This window comes from Abrus precatorius, unplaced genomic scaffold (assembly GCF_003935025.1).
Source record: "Abrus precatorius isolate BTA unplaced genomic scaffold, Abrus_2018 Scaffold2, whole genome shotgun sequence".
Lineage (NCBI taxonomy): Eukaryota > Viridiplantae > Streptophyta > Magnoliopsida > Fabales > Fabaceae > Abrus > Abrus precatorius.
This window is the reverse complement of record NW_020874362.1, coordinates 32723481-32731976: the sequence shown is the minus strand read 5'-3', so window position 1 is coordinate 32731976 and position 8496 is coordinate 32723481. Positions and strand designations below refer to the sequence as shown.

Below are 8496 nucleotides of genomic sequence, written 5' to 3'. Positions count from 1 at the left end.
CATCTCCAACAATGATTTTTCATTGAGCTCTTTTACCATTATCATTTTAAATTAAGGGTTTCCCAAATGCAACATTGATTCCTTCAAGTTATTTCAATATTTCTGATCCTGATGGTGCTATAGCTGGATTCCTCTGATCAATTGTCCCATTAAAACGAGTTCAATACAAACAAAATTTATGGCCCCTTTTCTAGAAGACGATGATGACCCATAAAATACCATTTTCTACTACCTTTCAATCTATATAAGTCTGTGTCAAAATTACATGTGAGGCAAGCGAGACTAGTGTGTGTATTCTACCTAGATAAAGTACCAAGACAGGGAAAGTCACTGATTGTCCACATTAGAACTGTCCGCATCCTAAACATTTCATTATTTGAAGAATCTAAAGTTTGCACCCCACCATACCACAACTCCCTCAATTCTTTGATCAAAAGTTGTAAGTACACATCTATGTTATTTCCTAGCGTTTGTTTTTCAAGAATAATCATTGAAAAGATGAATGAAGTTTACTTCATGCACTCCCATGGAGATTGATTGTCGAGGATAAGAACCACCAACCAAATGCTATAGTTGGTGCTCATAGCTCCAAAAGGGTTAAAACCATCTAAAGCTAGGCCAAGTCGCACATTTCGAGGATCAGCAACAAACTCTGGATGAATTAAGTCAAATGTCTTCCAAGCCTTAGAGTCCTAGAACACATAAATAGTCTTTGCAATCTCTGCTATAGTGGAAAGTATCGCAAGATCTTTGCAGGTTTCTTTTTCTTGTTATCTTTCCACTTAGATGTCTTGCATCTTTTGCACTCTTGCAAGTCTTTATCTTCTCCTCAATATAGCATATAATCATTTAGACAAGCAGGTATCTTGGTGTAATTAAGACAAAGTTTATTAATGGCTTTCTTTGCTTCATAGAATGAACTAGGAATCTTTGCAGATTCAAAAGTATCTTTTAATAATTCTAGAATCATAGTTAGTGCCTTGTCACTCATTCTACACAAACACTTTATATGATACAATTTTATCAAGAAAGATAGTTTTGAATACTTTGTGCAGCCTTCATACAATTGTTGATTACCATCTTTCAACAAGTCAAAATATTCTACGTTTTCTCTATTATGCTCTTCATTTAGAGTTTGATCCCTATCTAAATGACTAGGAGAAAGAACAGGTTCATTCTGGTTATGTCTAGCAAACCCAAATGCATCATTGATAATAGTTTCATTGGATTTTGAGATTGCAAAGCATCTATTATGACATGTGTGTTTTCAAGAGTCTCTAACTCAACTACATTTGGCTTTTCACCATGCCAATGCCAAACTTTGTAGTTTTTAGGAAAAGGCTTACAAGTCAGGTGTTCTTGAACTATATCTCTTCTTTGCCACTTACTACAATCACACTTTGGACAAGGACACTTAATTTCATGACCCCCAATAGATTGATGCTGAAATGCAAAATCTAAAAACTTCTTCAACCCATTTGCATATTCAAGTGTGTTGTAAAGGTTTATCAATCCACGATTTATCGATTGGCATGATTGGTGAGCAAGATGAAGCGATTGCAATTGAAAAGCCCAAACATAGAAAATGGGTACAAAAAAGATGTTCCAAATAACAAAAGACAACACAAGTTTAAAACAAACATAAATTTTAAATAAAAATAGCCAGTCAATTCATAAGCTAAAAAAAAAAAACTAAATAACTAAGCTTCCAGCACAGTATAATCAATGACCTGACATTTTAATTAACTTTTATGATCTCAACCCATATAAAATAGTCATATTAAAAGCTTTAATGAGGCGAACTTTTATCAGCAAAAATTGAATTGAGTACAAAAAAGGAATTACAAACAGAAACCAACAACTTTCATAACTAAGAACTGAGCAGCAGTACAGCTATACTTGATGACAATAACCTGCTTGATTCATTCAATCTGTGAGAGGAGACAGTTCGAGAGAAGGAAGACAGTTTTCTCTGTGAGAGGGAGGTAAGGTTTATTTAAGAAAATAAAAAAGAATAATGAAAAGAGGAGGGTGGCGCGAAGAATGAATAGAGTGGCGCCAGTATAGATTGTCACTGATATTTAGCTTTTTTTTGTTTTAATTTTTGTGTTTTACTCTAATACTATTAAATAATTCTTGTTGGATTTTTTATTTTTTTCTTGTTCTTTATCTTGTATTTAGACATAAGCTTTTGGGATCTCATTTTTATCTCAAATTTGATTATAAAATAATTCTTGATTCTTGGGTTGAAAATTATTTTTCAAAAAATGTTTTCTTTTTTTTCTTTTCTTCTTTTTATTTTATTTAAATTTTTAATTAAATACTTTAACTAACACAGCATTTAAAACTAGTCATTTTTTTAACTTTTGAAAGTTCATATATAGCTAAGCATAATAAAATTTGAGTTAGAATCTAAAATTCCAAAATGAATATATATATTTATAATAGAAATGGAATGAAATTCTTAATTCAATTCCATTGAAGCTTAGACCAGATTCCGAGTTTCACTAAGGCTGAATCCAATTTTATCTTTTATCTTTTCTAATTGAAAAAATTTTCATTCTCAAAAATAAGAAATAAAGAAGAGGGAATTAATTACAGATATTGAATTGATTTTCTTCACCCCTTCCCGTGCTGTGCCAATAAATAGAATGAAAAAAAGGGAAATATCAATGCATATGGAAAAAAATGATTGATCTCTATCAAGAGACTCGCCAAAGTCCCGAACCATAGAGTACTTATTACTGGTGCCACGGAAAGATATGTTTTTAGATCTTGCATTTCAAATCCTCCTTTTTTAGAATATTTTCTTTTTATTTGATATATATATATATATATCTTCTCACACTAGTGTAAGTCTAAAAATTCTTACACTTAATTTGAGCCTTTCAATTAACTTACATCTAACGACTAGTAAAGTAATAAATTATAACTGGTTATATGTAATATAAGTTAAATGGAAGGCTCTGCTCAAATAGTTTTATCCAGTATTCCACTTTTGTTTCCATTTTCAAGGGAATACAACTACAATTGTAGTAATAAAACAAGTCTCAAATTCAATTGAAATAAAAAAAAAACACAAAATATTCTCTATTTACCTTAATTCATTGTTTTTATTATAATATTAATAAAAAAATCAAGAGATAATAACGCATTCTTTTAAAATAGTTGACGTTTAATTTGAGCTTTCCATCCTCATTTAATGGGTATTAAATAGAAAAATTTTAGTTAATATTTTTTAATTTTTTATTCTTATATATTTTCACAAATATTAAATAATATAATTAAAAAATAAAACAAATTATGACGTATATCAATAGATATTATACCACGTTACCTATCTAATTGTAAATTCAAAATTGAATAAAATAACTAATTTTAAAGATTAGTGTAGTTTAAGCATCTAATTAGAAGATTTATAAGTTAAAATATCTAACTTGTAACTAGCTAAAAGTTTAAAGAGTGAGAATGCTCGTTTTTTCCCCTAATTTATTAAAATATAGTAAAAAAATTAAAAATAAGAATGGTAAATAACGACGATTGCAAACTACCATAATTTATTCAATAGTGGCCATTTCTTTCATTGAATTTATGGTTGTTAACTGAACCGCCTTAATTTGTTGAAAATTGTAGCTGTGTTAAGAAACTGCCACAATATAACTGCCATTTCTCTCATTAAAATTAGGGTAGTTAGTAAAACTGTCATGATTTACTGTGTATTGTGGCAGTTTTTATGAACCGCTGTAATTTTTCAGCCATAATTCACACTTTTTTTTTGTAGTGGTACTATCCCAATAAGTTTTTGGAACCCAATTTTCTTTTATAAATCTCTCAAAATCTTTATGAGTCAACTAGGCTGCTTGAAATCTAAAAGGTCTTCTACCTCAATTTAGTGATGGATAACTATTAAACTGAAGTAGAAGGGGGAGTGATTAGATTTCAACATAGGAAGATGTTCAATATAAACTTTAGGGAATTGAATCCTCCAAGAGACATTGCTAAGAGCTCTATCCAGCCTCTCACTTAAACCATTTCTTCTCCAAGTGAAGCAATCCCCTGTGTAACCAAGATCTATCAAATCGCAATCTGAGATCATATCCTGAAAGGCTTTCATACTTTTTAACTTAAGATTATGGGACCCTTCTCTTTTTTCATGACTTTCAACAATGGAATTAAAATCACCGATCATCATCCAAGCATCCTCCATCGTACAAGAAATATCTCTCAGCTCATCCCAAAGATCAATTCTCCTAGCTGGATGTGGAGAGCAATACATTGTAGTTAGGAACCAAGATACCTTATCTGTTCCTATAATTTCCATGTGGATAAATAGAAAGGAGGATTTCTTGACCAGGATCTTCTAGAGTAAGTCATCCCACAGAACCCATATGCCTCGTGCATAATCTTCTGCATCAACAATTTTATAACTGTTGAACCCAAACCTCTTTAGAATCATTTGAGCCTTATCTTCACTCACCCCGAATTTCAATAAGGATGAAAATAGTTGCAATATACATGCATCTTAGGTCTTTCATCAAGCTAACAAAACCCCTAGCACCTGCCACCTTGCAGTTTCATGAGAGAATATTAAGGTAGATATTTTCTTTTGGTTGGCCCTGCAAGGCCCCTTTCAATTGGGAATGTTCCATCTCTTCATCATTAATGTCATCCATAAGGGTGTCTCTAGGTTTAGACAAAGACCTTTCTTGATCATCATAGAAGTTCTCAGTGTATACTCATTTCTTTTCAAAGAACATTTTTAACATCTTTTTAGTGGAATTTATATTTGACCAAGGCATAATAATCTCCCTTGACTAAACCTGCATATGTCCAATGAACCTGATAGCCTCAAGCATGAGCTCCTGTTTCTATTTGAACGTAGGATTTGTTATTTGGTCCTTAGTTAGCTGCGATTCATGGGACTTGCCTTCATGCAAAGTTAATTGGCTTTTCACGTGAATATGCTATCAAGGAGGTTGCAGGATTACACTTTTGCCCTTTTGAATTTTAATTGGGCCTTTCACATAAGTGCTAGGTGGCCCAAATTTGGAACTAGATTAGATATTCCTTCCACCCCTAGGGTTTCAGGTTTTCAATGTCACCTTAACCACTTTTATATCATTTCCTGAATTCTCAAGCACAAAGAATCATGATCCCGAAGCTTTTGCCTATTTAGTATTTAATGATTTTGAAGATTCCAATGTAGCGAAATCTTGGATTCTCCTGCCTTTTTTGGCTATCATCCATGGACCATATAATTGATTATCCTCTCTCTCCACTATATTTAATTCATTGACTTCTGTTGAAATCAAATTTGTAATGAAATTATCCTTATTTGTAGTATCTGCATGATTTTCGTTAGGGCTCACGTCATCATTCATGGGTTGATTTTCTATCTCATGCACTTGGGATGGAACTTCTACCACTAGTAACACCACTATGTTCCCCACTATACTCAATTCTATACAAAGTTCCTTTCTATGGCCATATTTGCCACAACAAAAACAAACAAGGTGGAGTCCTTCATATTAGAGGTTGAGGATTCTTCCTCTAACTGAGACTGAGAGAACAAGAGGTCTTTCTAAATCAATTTCCACACAAAATCTAGCAAATCTGCCTCGTGAATGCAAAGAAGTTAGGTTATCAACCTTAATCATATTTCTTAATTTTGCATAAACCCTCTATAGAAACTTTTCATTATAAAATTCAAAGTTTAATTTGGAATGCGCACACAACATGCTATTCTTTTCGTTGAATTAGCATCATCAAGGAAGAAAGGTTTTCAACGTTGGACTATTAAGTAGTGATCAACTATTAACCACGGTCCTTCATGTAGAGCATGGTTATAATCTTCTTTCTTTATGAATTGGACCATAAAATATCCATGGGGCATATCTATGACTTGTATGGCTCCTTCTTACGCCTATTTCTGCTTTAGTTTCCCTTCCAAAAATGATAAGGCTACCTTCTTTCCCAGGAGTTTGACCACCAAACCATTTCTTCATAGTTCACTCCATTCCTCCATCTCTTCATCTGTAACCATAATTTCAAGACAAGCCTCATATAGCTCTAAAGACATGGATACATCCGGTTTTTCTAGTTGCACATCATTTGAAATAGAAGCCTAATTACCATAAACTTTACCTTTCTCTCCTCTGTTTCCATTACTCATAATAAAAGAGTCTTTATACAACAAATTAATGTTTTTATCCCTTTCCACAGAGTCCTCCATTGTTACTTCCTGAAGGATTTTCCATTCTAAATTTAACTTTTTTTTGGTGTCTGTTATATTATCTGTTTCCTCTTCCGCATGCTCTGAGTTATCCTGGGATGAACGATTCTTAATAGTACTCATAAGACCAAAAACCAAAGGTTAGAGCAATCAGAGGCCTAATCTCGGTTAAGCCTATAGCCACCGAAGAGTCCCTAAAAGGATGTCGAGGACATATTCCAATGAGAGATATAGTTTTCAAGTAGTAGAACTCTCTTTCTGAAAATAATCTTTATATAATCCTTTTATTGTTTTTTTCTTATACTATATTTAAATGTTATGTTTAAGAAGGGAGAGGAGGGGAGGGAAAGGAAAGAGTTAGTAGGTTTAACCATGTGAGTTAATTAAAAGAGAAAGAGGTAGGAAGTTTTTTTAAACCATCTAAACATTAGTTATTTGAGTTTACTTTATGTTTTTTTTTTCTTTCCTACTTTCATTAGAATTTTAATTTTTTTTTCAAAATATATTAAATTTTAGAGTGATTTATTTAAAACTGTAAAAAATATTAATTATAAAATTATTTTTTAAAAAGATAAAAAATATAAAAAAAAAATATATAAAAAATATTTATATCATTTATATTATTAAACTCTCATCGTTATCTCCTCTTAATATTAAATATCTAAATAAAAAAGGAGTTTTGACATTCTTTCTTTCCCTCCCTTTTCTTCCCCTTTCAAACCTTTTCCTTACTTCTTCTTTTAAATATTCAAATAAAGTCTTATGTTCCTTCTAAAATCAACTCTTACATAAAATCTAAATAATTAATTAAAAATATATTATTTAGAAAGAGCCTAGCCACCCAGTAAATATATGTTTTTTAAAATTTCTATCCATACTTTGAAAACAAAAATTATTGCTTAGGTCTAGAGGAGCATTAATGTATACTTTGATAAACTGATGTAGTTAATTGGTCTTCACATTGGGCTCAGAATGGGTAAATTGGGTTAATGAGATGTTATAATAGGCTACAAATATTGATTTTCATTACTTTTTTTTTCTTTTATTAATTGTCTATTATAAAGGAGAATTATTTATTGACCAAAAAAAAAATTTAGTTTCTATATTATTTTAATAGTCTTAGGCCTATAAGAGCATTAATGTATAGTTGGATAAACTGTTATCGATAGTTGGTCTTCACATTGGCTCAGTTATAAAGGAGAATTACTTATTGACCAAAAAATAAATTTAGTTTCTATATTATTTTAATAGTTGCACTACTTTTTGTTTTATTAATTTTAAAATTTTAATTTTTACACAGTATTTATATATTTTAAAATTAAAATTTTAGAAGACTGTTTATAAGCCCTTTACAATTTTTAATTCTGGAAAGTATTCGATATATATTTTTTAAAATTTTAATTTGGAAAAATTGTAAATAATGCATGACTAAAAAATAATATTTATACAAAAAAAAATTATGTAATTTCCTTTTCGGTTTTGGTCAATCATAAAGTAGTTTCTCTATTTTTGGTCTAAAAGCTCACCAGACTATATCTGTTTGAGCCCAATATGAAGCCCAACTAACAACGAAAGAGTTTGATATTAATATTTTATTATAGCCCATCAGCCCAGACTACAACGACTGCACAGCGATTATCGGCGCATGAAATTAGGGTTTACACGACTGGACCATCTATAAAATGTAAAGCACCAGTAGCCACTGTCATATCTTCGGTAATCGCAGCAGCGTCTTCGAAATTGGGTTAGGGTTCTTTTTTTCAACATCTAAATGTTGTTCTGGATCTTCTTCTATTAGCGTGTTTCCATCTTTTAAAATTTTTGTATTGAAAGCTATAAAGCCAATTAGCAGAGCAAGAGCGTCGATTACAAAATGGCGCACCTTGCCTTGAAGGTTGGCAAAAACAAGGGTAATGGCGATTCTCCGTGCCTATCAAATTGGCTTCGTTTTGATCATGGCCTCGAACAAGTCGCTACATTTTACACCCTCTCTCTAATTCATTAAAGAAAACCCTGTTTATCTTCATGCTACTTTATTTTACTTTTCTATTATTCGGTATTTGTTAGCAAATATGCAAGATCTTTGTTATTTATTGTTTTCTTTGTCAGGAAATTTAAGAACGATATGGTACCATTGGCCATTGCATCGTTAACTTTGAAATGATGAACGTGGATTGATGAATAAGTCAATAACCGAATAATGGGCGATTTGAATGTATGAAGGTGAACTGGATCCAGTGTTGTACATGGTTATCCACGTTCAT

The 8496-nt window shown here is 31.5% G+C and overlaps 1 non-coding gene across 1 annotated transcript; it reads left to right on the top strand.

The window, feature by feature from the left end:
• The first annotated feature begins 8083 nt into the window (after positions 1–8083).
• On the top strand, positions 8084–8212 carry LOC113860443. Its single transcript, XR_003503896.1, has one exon. It is a non-coding gene; the product is annotated as a small nucleolar RNA snoR86 (small nucleolar RNA).
• Positions 8213–8496: the final 284 nt, after the last annotated feature.